The sequence below is a fragment of the Amblyraja radiata genome, chromosome 4 (genome assembly GCF_010909765.2).
Source record: "Amblyraja radiata isolate CabotCenter1 chromosome 4, sAmbRad1.1.pri, whole genome shotgun sequence".
In the NCBI taxonomy this organism is placed as follows: Eukaryota; Metazoa; Chordata; class Chondrichthyes; order Rajiformes; family Rajidae; genus Amblyraja; species Amblyraja radiata.
The window spans coordinates 66,838,435-66,858,592 of record NC_045959.1 but is presented as its reverse complement, the minus strand read 5'-3'; the positions used below and the strand labels follow the sequence as shown (position 1 = coordinate 66,858,592).

The window sequence follows — 20,158 nt, the reverse complement described above, 5'->3', positions numbered from 1 at the left end:
GACCCTTTGAGTTCCTCCATCACTTTGTGTTGAAGTCAGGTCTGGACATTGCTTGGCTCAGTCTCAGGCGCCGGCTAACTAGGAAGGTCGAGTCAAAGTCCAGCACTAACACTCAAGAAATAACGTTTGTGGCCTGATGTTCCCAATATTTAATTGAAATCATTAATAAAGTAAATAAATAGATACCGGTCTAATCAGTATCTATGGGATTGGACAGGCTAGATGCAGGAAGAATGTTCCCGATGTTGGGGGAGTCCAGAACCAGGGTCCCAGTTTTACAGTCTACCGTGGGAACTCTTTAACTCAGTAAAGTAAAGTAAAGTAAAGTAGCCTTTATTGTCATATCAGCGCACAGGCAGCAGTTGATTGTTGCTCTATTCAGTTTCCCAGGGGGTCGGGACGGGACTGGAGTTGGGAGGGAAAGGTGGGGGAGTCGAGGGAGAGGAGGGGGAGACAGATGGGGGTGTCTTCATTTACTGGCGGCGGGTGTCTGTCACTGAAACAGGCAGGTGAGATTTCACATCCACCTTGTGTGTGCCTCTCTCTCTCTCTCCTCCCTCCCTCCCTCTTACACAGGCTGAGAGACTCTGCCTCTGTGAGTGTACGTCTCTTTCTCCCCCTCTCCCACACACAGTAAGACCGAGGTACTGTGCTCAGTCCATCTTTGTCTCCCACATACACAGTAAAACATGTCTCCAAATGAGCCAATTCAACCAAGGGAGGATATTTATAGTGTGTGAAAAAAAAGTGACATCATTTGTGCCACGTGATGATTTAACAACACTTCACAATGTTCATTCAAGATTTAACGGGAAAGCTCGGGAGACGGACAAGTCACTCGCACAAATAACAGAAATGCCGAGTACCGTGGGAACTCTTTATCTACCCCCCGTTATATCGTGTGATATCGTGCTAGACCACGACCACTTCACTCTGGTTACATCTTGCGTCAAGTCGCCCCGTGAAAAAGCCGCATAAGGAAGCTTGGCTGACGAGGGAAATTGAGCCGTTGATGAAGAATAAGAAGTACGCATGGGACAGTTGGGATCAAGTACACCCCTGAAGGCGTTTCGGGAACTAAGGGGTAAACTGAAAAAGGAAATCAGAAGGGCAAAAGGGGGCCATGATCTGTAGGTAGTATTCAGGGCAATCCCAAGAGATTTAAAAAATACATGAGGGAAAAGGGTAACTAGAGAGATAGTGGGATTTACTTAGGAGAAATACAGGAAGACGCATACAGTCAATGGTAGTGTCTTGAGATAAGTAAGGTGTTGAAGGTACTATCCTGTTTGAAGGTAGACAAATCTCCAGGGCCTGATCAAATATATCCGAGGACTTTGTCATAAGCTAAAGAGGAAATTGCGGGAGCCCTGGTTGAAATTTACGAGTCGTCTTTAAATCCATGAGAGGTGTGGGAAGACTGGAGGGTGGCAAATGTTGTGCCTCTATTCAAGAAGGGCTGCAGGGAAAATGCTGGGAACTATAGGCCAGTGAGCTTAATATCTGTAGTTATTACAGAGTATTCTGAGGGAAAAGGTATACAGGCATTTAGATGGCTAAATGTTGATTAAGGAAAGTCAGCATGGTTTTTATACGTGGGAGGTCATGTCTCACAATTCTGAATGAGTTTTTTGAAGACAACCAAAAAGGTTGATGAGGGTAGAGCTGTAGATGTGGTATATATGGACGTCAGTAAAACATTTGACGGTTCCGCATGGCAGGCTGCTCTGGAAGGTTAGATTGTATGGGATCCAAGGAGAGATAGCTGAATGGATAGAAAATTGGCTTCATGGAAGAAAGCATGAAAATTGGCTTCATGGAAGATGGTGGAAGGTTGCTTCTCAGGGGAGGCATGAGACTAATGGTGTGCCTCAAGGTTCGGTGCTGGGCCTGTTAGTGTTTGTCATCTATAATAATGCTGGTTTAAATTGAAGATGGACACAAAATGCTGGAGTAACTCAGCGGGACAGGCAGCATCTTGGAGAGAAGGAATGGGTGATGTTTTGGGTCGAGACCGCATTTAGAGTATTGCATTCAGTTCTGGGCATCATATTTATAGAAAAGATGTTGTCAAGCTGCAAAGGGTACAGAGAAGATTTACGAGAATGTTGCCAGGACTAGAGGGTCTGAGCTATAGGGAGAGGCTGGTACTCTACTCCTTGGAACGCAGGAGGATCAGGGGTGATCTTATAAATGTGTATAAAATCATGAGAGAAATAGATTGGTTAGATGAGTCTCTTGCCCAGAGTAGGAGAATTGAGGACCAGAGGACTTTTTCATAGAAGGGGAAAATATTTAATAGGAATCTGAGGAGTAACTTTTTCACACAAAGGGTGGTGGGTGTATGGAACAAGCTGGCAGAGGAGGTAGCTGAGACTGGGACTTTCCCCAATGTTTAAGAAACAGTTAGACAAGTACATGATAGGGCAAGTTTGGAGGGATATGGACCAAACGCAAGCAGGCGGGACTAGTGTAGCTGGGTCATTTTGGCCGGAGTGGTCAAATTGGGCCGAAGAGTCTGTTTCCACGCTGTATCACTCTATGACTGTATGAGAGATTGTACTTAAAATAGACACGTCTGAAATAATAAAATACTCTACTATCATAGCAATACAATTATTCCCTTTGTTTTTATTTGAACGTGCCAAATTAGCATCCTTGAAGATGATACGTTAGAATATGACATTAGAATATTAAAATACGTCGCAGATTGGCACCACAAAAATGAAAATTAGGGTTCAGAGTTGCTAGTATTAGCTGGTTCTTTTATTAGAGAAGTGAGAATTTTAATCATTGGTTGCTGTAAATGGAGAACAACAGTAAATACATTATATTTAATCATAGTGGGCCATCTGAGTCGATCCAAATATAAAAGTGAGAGGGAAATCTTTGGCCTGTATGAAAAAATAGTCAATTCAATTAAACCACTTTAAAAATGAAATAAATATCATGAATGCTCACCTTCTAAGATGTCGCCACATGTTGAATCAGGTCCAATGTATTAAAGTAGGGAAAAAAATTAAAAATCAGTACAATATAGTAAAATAACTACACAACCAAAACACATGCTTTGCTGTTTCTTATAATTTGGACGTTAAAATATATTCTTTCAGTTATAATCTTATGCATATTGATCTGACAGTTGCTGGTCATCACCTGGTGTAGTAATAAACCAAAAGAGGAAAGTTCCAAATATGGTTTTGTTAAAGTTGGTCACAATAGGAGGAACACAATAAGACGGAGCTCCTGCCGCCATGAGCTACCCAATGGCATATGCATTTGTATTTGTTCTGGTCAAATATTGGTCTTGACAATTACAGCTTTAATAATAATTTCTCATGCTTGCAAATGAATGATCAAATTGATCAGAATGGTGCTCAGTAATTAGGCATTGAAGGAAGGGAGAGAATGAGAATGGCAGTTCATTATTTTGGAAATAAAGTGTTAATGTAATATTTATTTACATTGCCGTCTTTTCACCCCTTAACTTCCTAATTATTTTCTCAGATCATTTTAATATAGTTCAGTACCTGGATTAATAAGACGATATTTTGACTATTTTATGGATGACAACTTAATTGTTTTCATGTTATGTTTTGATGCGGCATTCAAGTGTGCAAACTACTGAATTTTGCTTTTCCAATATTAGTTGATAGTCACTGAAATTTTTGTTCAATTAGTACTTTTTACAGTTTGAATAATAACAACTAATATTAGATGATAAAGCACACACCCCAAAATCTTATACTTCCAGCGGCGGAAGTCCGCAGGAACTGGAGGACAGAGATGTGTGGTGCGTCCCCTTTTCACTGTTTGCGTTGAAAACCAGCACCACTGCGTCGTTAATGTTTTCAACGATGATGAATTAATGATTAGAATAATGACTGTTGAGTACTGACATCAACATTCTAATTATTCAGTTGAAGTTTAAAGTACAAAAAAAATTAACAAATTAAAAATGAACACACAGAATTACAGCCGTTCTGACATTGTACTAATTTAGCAGTTAATGATTTAATATACGAGTATATTCTCAAGGAATTTCCTCTACTTCGCAATACATTTTAACTGCACATGTCCATACTCAGTTTTGTTGATAACAAAAAATATTGGCTTACAAGGGGTAACTTCCTGACTTCAAATTTCTGGAGGGGAGCCAAGCTCAATAACTAGCATATTGGAAATTCAGGCGTGGGCTGTTTGGTTCTGATCCAGATTTCTCATGAGATCCTAATAGATGACGCTCCCTGATTGAAACAAAGTTGGAAAATTACCTTGCTGTTTTCGTTTCAACATGACATTCTTACAGCCACAATTACTTTCTATTGCTATGAAATCGTTAATTCCTAAGCCCATCCACAAGTAAATTACTTATTGTCACTATAATAGGTTTATGCAATTTCTTGATACTCCAGGTATTAATTTCAAGACTCTTGAACTCTTTGTTACTCTGTTGTTTGCTCTCGAATTAGAGTAGGAATCATAGAATCAGTGGGCACTGAAACTAGCCCTTTGGCCCTTCTCATCCTTGCCAGCCAAAATGCAGCATCTTAGCTAGTCCCATTTGCCTGGATTTGACCTTTCCTATCTTTGCACTTGTCTTTCAGTCTTCAGCAATACTCAATCATTTCAATATTATCAATTTCTATTCTCTATTCTACATGTGCTTTCTTCAAAATTTCCCAACACTTTCCCTGTGCTTTTGGCAATGCTCGCATGAATTTGGTTTTCTGCTATACTTAACAGCCTTTCCCACTTACGCGATTTTTTCGGCGACTTGCTGGCACCCGTTAGTCGCAGCAGGTTCCCAAAAATTTTCAACATGTTGAAAATCCAGCGGCGACCAGAAAAAGGTATGACTCTTTGGGGGAATACTCATCACCAAAAATGCATCACCCCGTGATATCAAGGGGTAACCTCCTCCCCGAAAACCTTCCAGTCTGTCATGGACAAAATATTGTAAGACATTCCGCACTGTGTGCAACCAGGATGACCTACTGATATTCACAGAGGGCATGGTAGAACATCTGAAAATCCTCGAGGAAGTTCTCACACGACTGAACTGCCACAATGTCAAACTGCGACAAAATAAATGTGCATTTGCGCAGTCAGAGGTGGTCTACCTTGGACTCAAAGTAGACGCCAACAGACTTTGCTCTGTGAAGGCGAAAGTTGAAGCAATAGTGAATGCTCCAAAACCCAATTATGTGTCAAAGCTACGATCATTTCTTGGGATGGTGCAGTTCTATGCACGATTCCTTCCAGACTTAGCAACTGTGCTAAAGCCACTACTTCATCTGCTACAAAAAGATGTAAAATGGACGTGGGGAAAGAAACAGCAACATGCATATGACATCTGCAAAGAAAACTAGATAAGTGACAAACTCCTTGGCAAACTACGGCACGACACGCGAGATGAAACTTGCTTGTGATGCTTCAAGTTATGGTATTGGTGCAGTGATCTGCCACGTAATGAATGAGACAGGGAAAGCCTATTGTTTTTGCATCCCGCACCCTATCACCGAGTGAGCGCAATTATGCACAGATAAAAAAGGAAGCACTCAGCATCGTGTTCGGCAGACCATTCAGCCTAGTGACTGACCACAAGCCACTACTAGTGATACTTGGTCCCAAGTCAGCTATACCTTCCACGGCAGCATCAAGAATGCCGCGCTGGGCAATTCTACTGTCCCAGTATGACTACAAGGTTGAGTACAGAAGCTCCAAGTGCAACGCAGTTGCAGATGCATTGTCCCGGTTGCCCCATGAGAACTCTGACATGGGAAGTGAGAACTTAATCTACACACTGCAAGTTGTAGATGAAGACTTTCCAGTGACTGCAACAGAAATTGCAGCAGGAACAGAGAAAGACACTGTGCTGAAGAGGGTCTATGAACAGACATTGAACGGTTGGACTGAAATCGATAGTGGATTGAACTCAGTTCTGAACTCGGAGCTGAAGACTTTCCAGAATCGACACCATGAATTATCATGTGAGCAGGGATGGGGCTACAGAGTGGTTGGACCAGAGTCTTTGAGAAACAAAATTATGAATGAACTTCATGCCGAACATCCTGGCATAGTAAGCATGAAGTCAATTGCCAGAAGTTTCGTGTATTGGCCTGGAATTGACAGTGACATTGAATCATTGGTGAGCAAATGTAGCGTCTGCCAAAATTGCCGGAGTAAACCACCAAAAACACCACTGCAACCCTGGTCATGGCCAAGTAGACCTTTTCAGAGAGTTCATGTAGATTTTTGAAAAAAGGGTAATGATCACTTTCTGGTACTACAGGTGCACAACCTTTTATCCGAAAGCCTTGGGACCAGACACTTCTCGGATTTCGGAATTTTTCGGATTTCCGAATGGAAGATTTTTAGCGTAGATTAGGTAGGTAGCGCGGGCGGCTTGAAAAGTCTGGAGCGGCTGCCTCCTCCCCGGAGACCGGGGAATCATTGTAAATCATTGCTTAAATGTTAGTCAGTTAGTTTGGAGGGATTTTATGTGGTGGGGGGGGTGAAGGGGGAAACTTTAATTCTTAGTCCCCTACCTGGTCGGAGAGGCGGGGAGCGGGCAATGCCTTACCGGGTCGCCGTGCAGTAAGCTCCGGAGCGCTGTGGCCGCCGACTCCCAACATCGCGGAGCTGGGGGCTGCGGGCGTCCGGCCGCGGGCGGCGCCAGTTGGAGCTCCGACCCCGGAAACTCTACCCCTGGCTGCGCGGCGCTCCAAATCCAGCGCCGCCCGCGGCCGGACGCCCGCAGCCCCAGCTCCGCGATGCTGGGAGTCGGCGGTGTCGCAGCGCTGGGATACCAGCGGGGAGCGGGCAATGCCTTACCGGGTCGCCGTGCGGTAAGCTCCGGAGCGCTGTGGCCGCCGACACACAACATCGCGGAGCTGGGGCTGCGGGCGTCCGGCCGCGGGCCGCGCTGGATTTTGGAGCGCCGCGCAGCCAGGGGTAGAGTTGCCGGGGTCGGAGCTACAACCGGCGCCGCCCGCGGCCGGACGCCCGCAGCCCCAGCTCCGCGATGTTGGGAGTCGGCGGCCACAGCGCTCCGGAGCTTACTGCACGGCGACCCGGTAAGGCATTGCCCGCTCCCCGCCTCTCCGACCAGGTAGGGGACTAAGAATTAAAGTTTCCCCCTTCACCCCCCCCCCCCCTTCACATAAAAGCCCTCCAATCTAACTGACTAACATTTAAGCAATGATTTACAGATGTTTAAGTGTCTCCCCGGTCTCCGGGGAGGAGGCAGCCGCTACAGTAGTACAGACCTGGGTTGACCATGGGTCGTTTCGGGTCAAGTTTGGCGCCAAACGCGAGCTTTGGTGTGAAGACGACATCCTGGAAAAAATGTCCGGTTTTCGGAGCTTTTCGGTTTCCGGAACTCCGGATAAAAGGTTGTGCACCTGTAGTAGATAGTCAATCCAAATGGACTGAGGTTAAGCATATGGGGTCAAGCACTCATCTATGAGTGTACCATAGATGAGTTGAGATCAATTTTTGCATGCCATGGTTTACCGGAAGAACTTGTTTCTGATAACGGGTCTCAGTTTCATTCAGAACGGTTCAAAGTGTTCATGCAGCGGAGTGGTGTTAAACACACACTTGTTCCTCCATACCATCCAGCCTCCAACGGGGCACCCGAAAGGTATGTTAGAATTGTCAAGGACAAAGGACATTTATTGTCACATACACCATTTCTGGTGTAGTGAAATTTGAGTTGCCATTTGCAGCACACCAATAAAAGTAAGACACCACATTAAAGAAGAATTTAACATAAAACATAAAAACAACCCCCCGCAATGGTTCCCACTGTGAGGGAAGGCAACAAAGTCCAGTCCTCATCCTCTTGTTCACCCGTGGTCGGGGCCTATTTGAGGCCTCCGCAATCGCCGCAACGGCGGCCCGATGTTTCAGGCCCTCTCGCCGGATGATGGAGCTCCGGCATCGGAAGGACACTCTTCAGCTGGAGTGTCTGGAACGGCCACTTCCTCCCCGGAGATGCTCCCAAAGTCCACAGGCCGCACTGGTTTAAAAGTCAGCGCCGCCGCGGCTGGAAGCTCCGCAGTGACAGCTCCGGTCTGTTGAGAGTCGGCGGTCTCAGTATTACGGAGCCCACCGCACGGCGACCCGGGTAGGGCATCGCCCACTCCGCGATGGTGCTTCAGCATTGCGCCGCCGCCGGAGCTGAAGTTCTGGCCGGTCCCGGCAGGAAACGCCGCTCCAGTCCCATTGGTAGGCCACGAGGAAGGGGCGAAGGTAAGGCTTGGAGAAAAGCCGCATCTCCGATCAGGTAGGAACTGAGAAATGCAGTTTTCCCCTTCCCAACCCCCACATAAAAAAGATTAGACCTCCAAACAAAACTTTTCAGCACACTAAAAAATAAAAAAGGGTGAAAGGACGGACTGCTGCAGGCTATGCAGCCATACTCGACGGCACCCCCTCACTCACAAAGATGCTCTCAAGAAACAGATTTTGCAGGGTAGTTCAAAGCTCAGCATGAAACATCGTTTCGCTAGTTTCTAGCTGAACAGAACCAAACACACAACGGGTTACTCACCTGCAGAACTGTTGATGAAGAGAAGGCTAAGAGTGTGCCTAAGTCTAGTTCAACCCAATTTGGCCTTGAGAGATGAGCAAAAACAGTTGTCAAAAACACCATTTTGACCTACAAAAAGGAGAGGAACTTCAAGCCAGATGAGCAAATTTGTGTTCTTAGTCCTCCCAACGTCCAGTCGAGACAAATGGGATGTTGAGAAAATAGTGGAAGTGTGTGGAACAAAAAGATACAGTTGGAAGTTGGAGATAGGATCAAAAATGTTCATGTTGATCAATGATTCCAGCCAAAAATGAACCAAACACTGAGCATGAAGTCCTAATCCCTGAGTTTTTATCTGAAAGCGAGTTGGAAGAGACCACTGTGATTGAAACACAACGTTCAGTTAGTACAGACAAAGAAACAGATTCCTCTGGTCAAAGTCAGGATACTAAAACAGAGCCAAACAAGCCTACAGTTGAGTCAATACCTAAACCGGTTACAAGTGTCAGGCAGGATTCGTAAACCAGTAGTCAGGTTAGGTTTGTAAGTTAAATAACGCACTGCACAAGTCAAACAAAAATGTGTAGATATGCAAAATAAATGGTTTAAATCAAGTATCACAACAACAAAATTGTAACTGAGTACTTAATTTAATACTTAAAAAAAGGAGAGCAGTGTAATACATATTCATGTGTATGTTAATGAGTTAGTGTTCAATATAAGCAGGGAATGCTGGGTAATAAATCTCTCTCTCATGATCCAGGTAACCAATGCGTAAGTCTTGTTCTTCATTCTGCTGTCCGGAATATAACAATTATAGTTTGAATATGTGAATAAAATAAAATACCAGATGAAAAGGAGGCTACAGACTTTTGTTATTGAGTAGAGCTACTGCTCGTGGAAAAAAGCTGTTTTTATGGCTGGCTGTGGCGGTTTTGACAGTCCGGAGTCGCCTTCCAGAGGGAAGTGTTTCCAAGAGTTTGTGAGAGGTCAGGTTGAGAGGGGTCAGAGGTGATCTTACCCACTCGCTTCCTGGCTCTTGCAGTGTACAGTTCATCAATGGGGGGGAAGGTTGCAACCAACAACCTTCTCTGCTGATCAGACAATTCCCTGCAGCCTCCGGATGTCGTGCTTGGTGGCTGAGCCAAACCAGACTATGATGGAGAAGGTGAGGACAGGCTCTACAATGATTGTGTTTCCTCCGCTGCCGCAGGAAGTACATCATCTGTTGGGCCTTTTTGACTGTGCAATCGATGGTGGCCTCCTGTTTCAGCTCCTTGGAGATGATGGTTCGAAGGAACTTAAAAGACCATGGATGTGACTGTGTTGTTGTTGATGGTGAGTGGGAGGAAGGGAGCGGAAGCTCTCCTAATGTCTACTATCAATTCCATTGACAAGAGCATTGAGCTCCAGGTCGTTACAAAGTCACCAGGAAGCCAGCAGTGTCACTTCCTGTCTGTAGATAGATTCCTCCCCATCCTGGATCAGTCCAATCTGGGGTGCGTTGTCCGCAAACTTGAGAAGCTTGACAGAGGAGTCTGTGGAGGTGCAGTCGTTGGTGTAGAGAGAGTAAAGGAGAGGAGAGAGTACGCAGCCTTGCGGTGCTCCTATGCTGACGGTCTGCGGGTCCAAGATGTGCTTTCCCAGCCTCACATGCTGCTTCCTGTCTGTCAGGAAGTTGGTGATCCACTGACAGAGGGGTTCAGGCACAGTCAACTTGGAGAGTTTGGAGTGTCGTAGCACTGGCACAACGGTGTTGAGTGCAGAGCTAAAATCAACAAACACAATAGACAATAGACAATAGACGCAGGAGTAGGTCATTCCGCCCTTCAAACCAGCACTGCCATTCAATGTGATCATGGCTGATCATCTACAATCAGGACCCAGTTCTTGCCTTCTCCCCATGTGCCTCGACTCCGCAATCTTTAAGAGCTCTGTCTAGCTCTCTCTTGAAAGCATCCAAAGAGCCAGCCTCCACTGCCCTCTAAGGCAGAGAATTTCACAGACTCACAACTCTCCGTGTGAAAAATGTTTCCTCATTTCTGTTCTAAATGCATTACCCCTTAATCTTAAACTGTGGCGCCTGGTTCTGGATTCCCCCTACATCGGGAACATGTTTCCTGCCTCTAGCGTGTCCAAACCCTTAATAATCTTCCCGCTCATCCTCCTAAATTCCAGAGTATACAAGCCCAGCCACTCCATTCTATCAATATATGACAGTCCCATTCTTTCTTTTAAAATCTTTTTATTTGTTTTTTTTCAAAAACAAAAACAAATCAAAAAAATAATAATAACGATAAACATAACAATTATATTGATACATAGGGATCAGGATTACATTAATAACAGGTATAACCTAATATGAGTCCAGTGTCAAAATACACATTGAATATAGACCTCCCGGTCTCTATGTAAATATAGTTAAGTGTTTAAAAGGGAACTTGTATATATAAAAACAAAAAGATAGGAAGGAAAAAAAAAGGGAAAAAACAAAACCCCCTAAACTAGAAAAAAAGCAAAACAGAATCTGGGCTGCAAAGAATTTCAACAATTTACGTCCCTGTTTGTCGTCAAGTCTGTTCCACCGTATAAAGGTAAAATAATTATTATAACAGTTGGAGAGGGGACAATTTATGTCGTGTGAAAACGTTGAATAAAACTTCCCCAAGTCCTATCAAATTTAACCAAGGGTTCAAAAATGTCACTACTAATTTTTTCTAAATTTAAACATGATATCGTTTCAGAGAACCAATGGAGTATGGTCGGAGGATTAGAGTCTTTCCATTTAAATAAAATAGATCTTCTGGCAATTAATGTGGTAAACGCCATCAGCCGATGGGCGGAACGGGACAGATGAATAGAATCTAACATTGGCAGCCCAAAAATTGCAGTAACATAGAAACATAGAAAATAGGTACAGGAGGAGGCCATTCGGCCCTTTGAGCCAGCACCGCAGTAATAGGGTGAGGTTGTAAATCAATACCTAAAACTACAGAAATAGTATTAAAAATGTATTTCCAATATTTTTCCAAAAGTGGGCAGGACCAAAACATACGAGTCAATGAGGCCACTTCAAAATTACATCTGTCACAGGTAGGATTTATATGACCATAAAAACAAGCTAACTTATCTTTTGACATATGAGCTCTGTGAAGCACCTTGAATTGTATCAAAGCGTGTCTTGCACACATTGAGGAAGTATTAACTATTTGAAGAATCCTCTCCCATTTCTCTATAGGTAGAGACATTTGGAGTTCTCTTTCCCAGTCATTCTTAATTTTATCAAATGTATCTATTTGTAATTTCAAAATCAACTCGTAAATAGTCGTTATTAAGCCCTTCTGATAAGGGTTCAAATGTAAAATGTTTTCCAAGATTTCGGTTTGATGTGGTAACGGAAAAAAGGGTAAAGTAGCCCTCAAAAAATGTCTAATTTGTTAATATCTAAAGAAATGCGAGTTAGGTAGATTATATTTATTGGAGAGTTGTTCAAAAGACATAAAACAACCATCCAAAAACAAATCACGAAAAGCTACTAATCCCTTCCTCTTCCATAACAGAAAGGTTTGATCAGTACTAGAAGGTTGGAAGAAAAAATTAGATATGATAGGACTCGATAAGATAAAATCATTCAATCCAAAAAACTTACGAAATTGAAACCATATTCGGAATGTATGTCTTATTATTGGGTTAGTCGTATATTTATTCAATCTCGTAAAAGGTAACAAGCCCCCTAGAATAGAAGCCAATGATAGCCCTTGCATAGAATCATGTTCAAGATTTATCCATCCTGGGCATTGGGTATCTTCTAAATCTTTTGTCCAAAACATTAGATAGCGTGCATTAACTGCCCAATAGTAGAATCTAAGGTTCGGCAGTGCCACACCACCGTCTTTTTTTGATTTCTGTAAGTATTTTTTACAGTCTGGGATTTTTATTCTGACATATATATGAAGACATTTTGGAGTCAATAATATCAAAGAAAGATTTAGCAATAAAAATTGGTATCGTCTGAAATAAATACAAAAATGTAGGTAGGATAAACATTTTAATAGCATTGATTTGGCCGATTAAATATAAGGACATTGGTGACCATTTAGTAAACTGTTGTTTGATATGGTCAATTAGAGGCGTAAAATTGGCTTTAAATAGATCCTTGTGTTTCTTGGTAATCTTAATGCCTAAATAAGTAAAACATTCGGTAGTCAATCTAAATGGAAACTGTCCATAATTCGAACTAGATTGTTTAATGGAAAAAGCTCACTCTTACTAAGATTTAGTTTATAACCAGAAAAACTACTAAATTGATAAAGTAGTGCTATTATTGCCAGAATATATTTCTCTGGGTTAGAGATGAATAATAACAGATCATCTGCATAAAGAGATAGTTTATGTGTCTTATTCCCACGGACAATACCAAAAATATTAGGGGATTCCCTAATAGCGGTGGCCAAAGGTTCCAAAGCGATATCAAACAGTAAAGGACGTAAAGGACAGACCTGTCTAGTACCTCGAAAGAGCCTGAAAAAAGGGGATCTCTGATTATTGGTAAGTGCAGAAGCCTGATATATATGATATATTAGCTTGATCCAAGAGATATATTTTGGACCAATCTTAAATTTTTCAAGTGTATTGAATAAGTATTCCCATCCTACTCTATCAAATGCCTTCTCAGCTTCAAGTGAAATGACACATTCTGGAGTTTTATTTGACGCTGTGTATACGATATTCATTAATCTCCTAACGTTAAAGTATGAGTAATGATTTTTAATAAAACCTGTCTGATCTTCAGAAATAATTTGTGGTAAAATATTTTCCAATCTCATAGCTAATATTTTGGAAAGTTTTGGAATCCATATTTAACAGTGATATAGGTCTATATGATGTCACTTCAGTAGGGTCTTTATCTTTTTTAAGAATAAAATAAAATAAAAGGAATAAAAGGATTGTGGTAATCTATTCATTAAAAAGGCTTCTTTAAAAACCTTGCATAGCCAGGGAGACAGTAAACTTGAGAAAAACTTTTAAAATTCCACTGTAAACCCATCTAAACCGGGAGCTTTACCAGAATTCATCGAGAGGATTGCTTCCTGTATTTCTTCCTCCGTGATGGGTTCATCTAACAACAGAGACTCATTATGTGATAAATTTGGCAAGTTCAGTTTCTTTAAAAACTCATGCATTATATTGGAATCAGTAGGAAATTCTGATTATTATAGTGATGTATAAAATTCCTGAAAGGATTTATTAATTTCATCATGGTCTATAGTCAATGTACCATCCCGTTTACTCACTTTAATAATCTGAAGTTTGGCTGACACAGCTTTCAACTGATTGACAATACCATTAGTTTCAATATAATTATGGCGAAGGTCAGAACTGGACCTAGGGTTGAGATTTTTGATTGGAGAAAGGCTAACTTTGATGAGATGCGAGATGATTTAAAAGGAGTGGACTGGGACATTTTGTTTTATGGGAAAGATGTAGAAGAGAAATGGTGGACATTTAAAGGGGAAATTTTAAGAGTACAGAATCTTTATGTTCCTGTTCGGTTGAAATGAAACAGTAAAAATTGGAAAGAGCCCTGGTTTTCAAGGGAAATTGGACATCTTGTTCGGAAAAAGAGGGAGATCTACAATAATTATAGGCAGCATGAAGTAAATGAGGTGCTTGTGGAGTATATGGAATGTAAAAAGAATCTTAAGAAATAAATTAGAAAAGCTAAAAGAAGATATGAGGTTGCTTTGGCAAGTAAGGTGAAAGTAAATCCAAAGGGTTTCTACAGCTATATTAATAGCAAAAGGATAACGAGGGATAAAATTGGTCCATTGGAGAAACAGAGTGGGCAGCTATCTGCAGAGCCAAAAGAGATGGGGGAGATATTGAACAATTTCTTTTCTTCGGTATTCACCAAGGAGAAGGATATTGAATTATGTGAGGTAAGTGAAACGAGTAGAGTAGTTATGGATACTATGAGTTTCAAAGTAAAAGAAGTACTGACACTTTTGAAAAATATAAAAGTGGATAAGTCTCCAGGTCCTGACAGGATATTCCCTAGGACATTGAGGGAAGTTAGTGTAGAAATAGCCGGGGCTATGACAGAAATATTTCAAATGTCATTAGAAACGGGAATAGTCCCCGAGGATTGGCGTACTGCGCATGTTGTTCCATTGTTTAAAAAGGGTTCTAAGAGTAAACCTAGCAATTATAGACCTGTTAGTTTGACTTCAGTGGTGGGCAAATTAATGGAAAAGATACTTAGAGATAATATATATAAGCATCTGGATAAACAGGGTCTGATTAGGAACAGTCAACATGGATTTGTGCCTGGAAGGTCATGTTTGACTAATCCTCTTGAATTTTTTGAAGAGGTTACTAGGGAAATTGACGAGGGTAAAGCAGTGGATGTTGTCTATATGGACTTTAGTAAGGCCTTTGACAAGGTTCCTCATGGAAGGTTGGTTAAGAAGGTTAAACTGTTGGGTATAAATGCAGGAATAGCAAGATGGATTCAGCAGTGGCTGAATGGGAGAAGCCAGAGGGTGATGGTGGATGGCTGTTTGTCGGGTTGGAGGCAGGTGACTAGTGGGGTACCTCAGGGATCTGTGCTGGGTCCTTTGTTGTTTGTCATGTACATCAATGATCTGGATGAAGGGGTGGTAAATTGGATTAGTAAGTATGCAGATGATACCAAGATAGGGGGTGTTGTGGATAATGAAGAGGATTTCCAAAGTCTACAGAGTGATTTAGGCCATTTGGAAAAATGGGCTGAAAGATGGCAGATGGAGTTTAATGCTGATAAATGTGAGGTGTTACACCTTGGCAGGACAAATCAAAATAGGACGTACATGATAAATGGTAGGGAATTGAAGAATACAGTTGAACAGAGGGATCTGGGAATAACCGTGCATAGTTCCTTGAAGGTGGAATCTCATATAGATAGGGTGGTAAAGAAAGCTTTTGGTATGCTAGCCTTTATAAATCAGAGCATTGAGTATAGAAGCTGGGATGTAATGTTAAAATTGTACAAGGCATTGGTGAGACCAAATCTGGAGTATGGTGTACAATTTTGGTCGCCCAATTATAGGAAGGATGTCAACAAAATAGAGAGAGTACAGAGGAGATTTACTAGAATGTTGCCTGGGTTTCAACAACTAAGTTACAGAGATAGGTTGAATAAGTTAGGTCTTTATTCTCTGGAGCGCAGAAGGTTAAGGGGGGACTTGATAGAGGTCTTTAAAATGATGAGAGGGATAGACAGAGTTGATGTGATCAAGCTTTTCCCTTTGAGAATAGGGAAGATTCAAACAAGAGGACATGACTTCAGAATTAAGGGACAGAAGTTTAGGGGTAACATGAGGGGGAACTTCTTTACTCAGAGAGTGGTAGCGGTGTGGAATGAGCTTCCAGTGGAAGTGGTGGCGGCAGGTTCGTTGGTATCATTTAAAAATAAATTGGATAGGCATATGGATGAGAAGGGAATGGAGGGTTATGGTATGGGTGCAGGCAGGTGGGACTAAGGGAAAAAAGTTGTTCGGCACGGACTTGTAGGGCCGAGATGGCCTGTTTCCGTGCTGTAATTGTTATATGGTTATATGGTTAATTTGCCACTTTTATCGCCATGTATATAAAATTGACTTTTGATTTTAATTAGCTGATTCTTAATCGGTGATACTAATAACAAATCATGTCTCAATTGAAGTCCAACTCTATTCTTATAGAGCTCTAGACTAGGAGCTTTTGAATGTTTTTTATCAATTTCTTTAATCTCATCAGCGAATATACGTATTTAATTTTGAGTTTGTTTTTTTAATCCCGCAGAGTATTAAATAATTTGTCCACAAATATATGCCTTAAAAGCATCCCAGACTACGCCATTGAATATTTCTTCAGTAGAAATATTTAATATTTTTATTTTTATATTTATATTATACTAGACCAAGTGCAGACCCGTTGGGTCTGTTTCCCCAACGGCATTTGCGGGTGGGGTGGGGGGGTTTGGTGGGGCCTGCGGCAACACACTCACATTAACCACACCCCAAACGCACAGGTGGGGGGAGGGGGGTGAGAAGAGGGGAAGGAGGGGAGAGGAGGAGGAGGAAAAGGGGCAGATTTGGGAGGGAAAGGAGAGCGGGGTAGGGGGTGAGAGAGGGGGATGGGGAGAGAGATGTGTGGAAGGGGAGGGATGGGGAGGGAGGGGAGGAGGGAGGGAGGGGGAGAGGTGTGGGGTGAGAGGGTAGGGGATGGGGCGGGGGGAGATGGAAGGGGGTGGGGTAGAGAGTGAACGGGTGGGGGAGAGAGGGATGGGTGGGAGAGGGAGAAGGGTGATAGAGGGAAACATAGAAACATAAGATTCTATAAGATCACCCCTCAATCTTCTAAATTCTAGCGAGTACAAGCCGAGGGGTGAGGAGAGGGAAACATAGAAACATCAGATTCTATAAGATCACCCCTCAATCTTCTAAATTCTAGCGAGTACAAGCCGAGTCTATCCAGTCTTTCTTCATATGAAAGTCCTGACATCCCAGGAACCAGTCTGGTGAACCTTCTCTGTACTCCCTCTATGGCAAAAATGTCTTTGGGCATTGGGCATTGTAACATCACATAATGACACGGTCACCAGGGGCTGGGGCTGGTGCAAAGGCATATGTAAATGGATCTATCCCGATTGGACATCTGCGAGCATTGGGCATTGTGACATCACACGATGGGAACGAATCAAAAGGCAGAAAGGCAGCCGGACTGCAGGCACACAGTTTTATATATTAGACTAGACCAAGTGCAGACCCGTTGGGTCTGTTTCCCCAACGGCGTTTGCGGGGGGGGGGGGGGGGGGGGGGGGTGAGAAGGGGTGTGGGAGGGGAGAGGAGGAGGAGGAGAAGGAAACGGGATAGATTTGGGGGGGAAAGGAGAGCGGGGTAGGGGGTGAGAGATGGGGAGAGAGATGTGGGGGAGGGGGGATGGGGAAGATGGGGTGGAGGGAGGGAGGGAGGGGAATCTTTTCCAGAGATTCACCACTCTCTGTGTGAAAAATGTTTTCTCATCTCTGTCCTAAAGGATTCCCCCCTTATCCTTAAAGTGTGACCCCTTGTTCTGGTCTTCCCCAACATCCGGAACAATCTTCCTGCATCTAGCCTGTCCAACCCCTTAAGAATGTTATACGTTTCTATAAGATACCCCCTCAATCTTCTAAAATCTAGCGAGAACAAGGCGAGTATATCCAGTTTTTCTTCATTTGAAAATCTTGACATATCAGGAATCAGTCTGGTGAACCTTCTCTGTACTCCCTCTATGGCAACAATGTATTTGAGCATTGGGCATTGTGACATCACACGATGGAACGTTCACCGTGGACTGGGGCTCCTGCAAAGGCATATGTAAATGCATGCATTCCGATTGGACATATGTGAGCATCGGGCATTGTGACATCACACAATGGAACGTTCATCTGGGGCTGGTGCTGCTTCTATGGGTGCGAAGCCAGTTTAGTTTTGAAATTTTGGGGGGGGGGGGGGGGGGGGGGGGGGGAAGGATTTGATTAAAAATGTGCACTTAAACACGACGAAATGTAATGAGGAGCGGATACTTAGAAAGAAAAGTGAAATATCTACCGAAATGGAAAAGATGTCGGCGATTCTGCGTCTGGTTTCGGAGTTGCAGGGAATCAAAGGAAGAAATGCAGTCGGAAGCCGTACATGTAAATGGATCCATTCCGATTGGAAATCTGCGAGCATCTGGCATTGCGATTGGACATCTGCGAGCATTGGGCATTGTGACATCACACGATGGGAACGAATCGAAAGGCAGGCAGGCAGCCGGACGGACGACAGGCGACAGGCACACATTTTTAAAGATAGACTAGACCAAGTGCAGACCCGTTGGGTCTGTTTCCCCAACGGCGTTTGGGGGGGGGGGTGAGAAGAGGGGAGGGAGGGGAGAGGAGGACGAGGAGGAAACGGGATAGATTTGGGAGGGAAAGGAGAGCGGGGTAGGGGGTGAGAGATGGGGAGAGAGATGTGGGGGAGGGGGGATGGGGAAGATGGGGGGGAGGGAGGGACGGCGAGAGGGGTGGGGGAGAGAGGGAAGGGGGTGGGGTAGAGAGGGAAGGGGGGTGGGGTAGAGAGGGTTGGGAGAGGGGTGAGGAGAGGGGGAGGAGAGAGTGGGAGAGAAGTGGAAGAGTGGGGAGGGAGGGAGGGGTAGAGGGGTAGCGGGAGTGGTAGAAGAGGGACGGGGGAGTGGTTGGAAGAGGGACAGAGGGGAAGGGGTGGGGGAGAGAGGGGAAGGGAGCAGAAGAGAGAGGGGTGGGGGAGAGAGAGGCGTCGGGTAAGGGGATAGAAGTGGAAGAGTGGGGAGGGAGGGGTAGGGGGAGTGGTGAAAGAGGGACAGAGGGGTAGGGGTAAGGGGGTGGTGGTAGAGAGGGAAGGGGGGTGGGGGAGAGAGGGATGGGTGGGAGAGGGAGAGGGGTGACAAGAGGGAACCATAGAAGCATGGAAATTAAGAGCAGGAGTAGGCCATTCGGCCCTTCGAGCCTGCACCACCATTCAATATGATCATGGCTGATCATACAACTCAGTATCCCGTACCTGCCTTCTCTCGATACCCCCTGATCCCTTTAGCCACAAGGGCCACATCTAACTCCCTCTTAAATATAGCCAATGAACTGGCCTCAACTGCCTTCTGTGGCAGAGAGTTCCAGAGACTCACCTCTATCTGTGTGAAAAATGTTTTCCTCATCTCAGTACTAAAGGATTTCCCCTTTATCCTTAAAATGTGACCCACTTGTCCTGGACTTCCCCAACATCGGGAACAATCTTCCTGCATCAGACAAATGCAATTCAGGACTTTTCTCTTCACAAGCAAAGTCAGAATGACGGTTAGTGAAGAATTTGAATAATCGTTGTGCGTTCAGATGATGCGCGCGCCTCCTGCACCAAAGGGGGGGGGGGGGGGAGCGTGTGTTGTCACACACAAAGATCTTGTAGCGGAGAGCTCCGCTATAAGATCTTTGGTCACATACTAAGCACGCGCCTCCACAAACAGATGAGCGTCTTGTTGAATGGAGAGCGCGTGGCCGCCTCCACAAACATTCACACACACTGAGGACCCGCCCCACAAGAAAATATTTTGTGAGGAAGGTGAGGAGGAGGGTGGAGAGGGAGAGGGGGAGGGGAGGGGGAGGGGGGGGAAGGGGTTGGAGCGGGCGTGCATGAGTCGAGAGAAGAGAAAAGGTCAGAGAGAGAGAGAGAGAGGCTGGTACAACAACAAAAAAGCTGGATAAACTCAGCGGGTGCAGCAGCATCTATGGACCGAAGGAGAAGGGCAACGTTTTTGGCCGAAACCCTTCTTCCGGGTTTCGGCCAAAAACGTTGACCAATCAATTCGCTCCATAGATGCTGCCGCACCCGCTGAGTTTATCCAGTTTTTTTTATGTCTACCTTCGATTTTCCAGCATCTGTAGTTCCTTCTTAAAGACAGAGACTGTGCACTGTAAGGGAATGAGGAGGGAGAGGGGGAAGAGTGTGGAGGGAGGGGGAGAGTGGGATGGGAGGGGGAGAGGGGTGGGGGGAGAGAGGGGAAAGAGTGTGGGGGGGGGGGAGAGAAGTGGAAGAGGAGGGAGGG

The 20,158-nt window shown here is 44.1% G+C and overlaps 1 protein-coding gene across 2 annotated transcripts in view; it reads right to left on the bottom strand.

The window, feature by feature from the left end:
- Positions 1-20,158, bottom strand: part of asxl3 (ASXL transcriptional regulator 3) — a 214,448-nt gene that overhangs the window by 157,793 nt on the left and 36,497 nt on the right. Inside the window, exons 2-3 of one of the 2 annotated variants that reach the window (XM_033019678.1) lie at positions 4,119-4,247; positions 2,962-2,964 (exon numbers count right to left, since the gene is read on the bottom strand). The exons of the other annotated variant lie outside the window; for it this stretch is intronic. The gene's annotated coding sequence lies outside the window, so the exon portion shown is untranslated. The remainder of the gene's footprint in view (positions 1-2,961; positions 2,965-4,118; positions 4,248-20,158) is intronic. 2 annotated transcript variants of the gene reach the window in all.